We start from the raw sequence: 2,571 nt of genomic DNA, 5'->3' as shown, positions 1-2,571 counted from the left end.
ATAAAAGGAGAACCACTAAAAAACATGTTTTAAACACACTGAAGAGGGGCTGCAATACATGGGGGATCCTAAAAGAGTGATGCTATGAAAACTTAAATACAAGCATTACTTAAGTGAAAACACACTGTGGGGATAGAAGGATTGGCGAATCACTATAATCTCAACAAATCTATTTTAAAAACAAAAACTCACTTTAAAAATATGGACATAATTCAAAGAAAGCTGTACCTTAATACCATAAAATGATATAAAAATGTTAAGAAAACAATAATAAATGGTATATCTTAACTTATACACTTGTTAAGTGAGATATCTAGACACGACAACATGTATATTGAGCTCATAGACCTTAGTAAAAAATTTGAAAGACCATTCAGAAATAAAAATTAAGATAGAAAAACCACACTAAATAATTAAACAACATGACACTTTTTTAAAAGGTGTACAAATAGTGGAGGGGAGAGTTTCAAAATTAAGCAAAAATGAAAAAAGAGTAAATAAAGAAAACAAAATTATAGTAAAGACTACCCAATATTTGTAAAATAGGAATTTGTGGGGGGTCGGGGATAGTTAATACAATAGATCAAAAGAAATGTATTATTTAAAAAAGCATTCCTGAAATAAGGTTAAATTAAGCCTGTATATTTAAAATACCTTCTAATGATGGTACAAAATGTCCATCAAAGATATTAAAATGGTGAAATAATGTGAATTCAAAGTAAAAAATCAAATAAATTTCTAGGGAAATCTGGCAAAAAATCTGTTACTTATAAAGAAACAAATTGGCTTCAGACTTTTAACATCAACACCTATGCCAGATAATAATGTAGTAATGCATTTAAGATCCTAAAAAAGAGAACACAGGAGCCAAAACATTTACTGATCATACAAACTGACATGTCAGAGCAAAAGCCACAGGCAAAAAGATATGAACACAAAAGAAGTCAGATAATATCATCCTTATGTTATGTTTTAGTCAAAGAAAGAGTCTTAAACAACCATAGAATGGTAAAAGATATTTGGCAAAAAGTAAAGTAGTGAATGGTGAATATGCTTAATGATCCAACTGAAGCTAAATAATATGCAAATAGTGAAAGAATAGAATTTAAATGTTCGGTATTATAGTCAAAAGACAACTGTTAACAATGGAGGAATAGAAAAGCCCATGGCATGTGACCAAAACCAAAATTACTGTGGGAAATTAGTAAATACACCAGAGACTTCTGAAATGACAAACAAATCTGCCTTACAAAATGTAGAGCCAGAGTGCTCCTTAGAATCAAGGATGGTGAGACTTCATTCACACACTTGGCCATGTTATCAGCAGGAGTTAGTCCCTTGATAAGTCCCTGTTCCTTGAAACATGGAAAGTCGTCATCTTTTTTTTTTTCTTTCTAGTTATAACTGAATCTTTATTTAAGTATCACATGCCAATGTAGCGTTTTCCACCAACTCACGGAGCAGAAACTTTCACAGGCTTCAACATTTTTTCTTTAAGTATTGCTTTCGTGGGAGCCTTAGTAGCAGCCATTGTGGTCTTTTTAGATGCTGATTTAGCCTTTTTTGCTTCCTTGGCAGCCCTGATAGCCTGTTCTCCTTGAACCTTTCTAACTTCAGGCTTTTGGTTCCTCTTGATCATTATATCAGGAAGAGATACACCAGTGATGGCCCTTTGGAATTTGACTGCACGGTGGGTTCTTTTGTTTTTAATTTCTTCCCATTGGCCCTTTTTGTGCTTCCTTCTGTAGAGGACAGTCCAATTTATCTGCCCTGGATTCCTTTTGGAAAGGAAACCAATTCGAAACTGGAACACCTTCCTGTCAGTCCTGGGGTAGCACCTCCAGTGCCCAGAGTGTATCTTGTACCTACTTAAACTGAACATCTCGACCTTCATGACTGCGTCTTCAGGGAAACCAGGAAGATGGCAAAGAAAGGAAACATGAAGAGTCTTCTAAAGAGAAGACCCTCAATGAGATGGGCTGACACAGTGGCTGAAAAAGTGGGCTTTAATCAGAAGAAACTGTTATTGAAGAATAGGACAGGATTTTATTATTTTGTACATAGGATCACTAGAGGACAGAGCCAACTAAAGGGCAGCTAACAACAATATTATCTCAGGCAGTCTTCTTCAATTATTTAAAGGGTCTCAATGAGACAATCAATTTGATAGCAGTGAGACTGGTATGTTTTTTTACTGGTATTAATTGGTTTCAAGAGGATAGCACTTTAAAATAGCAACTTCATTAGATCAAATGAGGGGAAGAACTGTCCAAAAGGAATATACGTAGTCACTATATGCATGTTAACAATCTAGAACAAAAGGTACATTGCAAGGAAGGCTGTGAGAAATGGTAGGGAAAGGAAACCACATATGATCAAGAGCTACAATAATGCAAGCAAAGTTGTGTTCTCTTCATATCACAAGGTTGTTGATGAGTTTTCCTCCAATTTTGATTCCACATTCTTTTACATGGAGTCCAGTTTCACAGATGATATGCACTGCATACAGACTGAATTGGTAGGGAGTGAAGGATTATGAGGAAGTTAACTTTTAACCCTTCTCAGGTAGAA

At 34.9% G+C, this 2,571-nt stretch overlaps 1 pseudogene; it reads right to left on the bottom strand.

Moving 5' to 3' along the window:
- Positions 1-1,423: 1,423 nt before the first annotated feature.
- Positions 1,424-1,894, bottom strand: LOC102850642 (annotated as a pseudogene).
- Between the last annotated feature and the right edge of the window lie 677 nt (positions 1,895-2,571).

This window comes from Elephantulus edwardii, unplaced genomic scaffold (genome assembly GCF_000299155.1).
Source record: "Elephantulus edwardii isolate Elephantulus edwardi_28Jun2011 unplaced genomic scaffold, EleEdw1.0 scaffold00017, whole genome shotgun sequence".
Lineage (NCBI taxonomy): Eukaryota > Metazoa > Chordata > Mammalia > Macroscelidea > Macroscelididae > Elephantulus > Elephantulus edwardii.
Note: the sequence above shows the minus strand (reverse complement) of the source record. Positions and strands in the feature narration are given on the sequence as shown.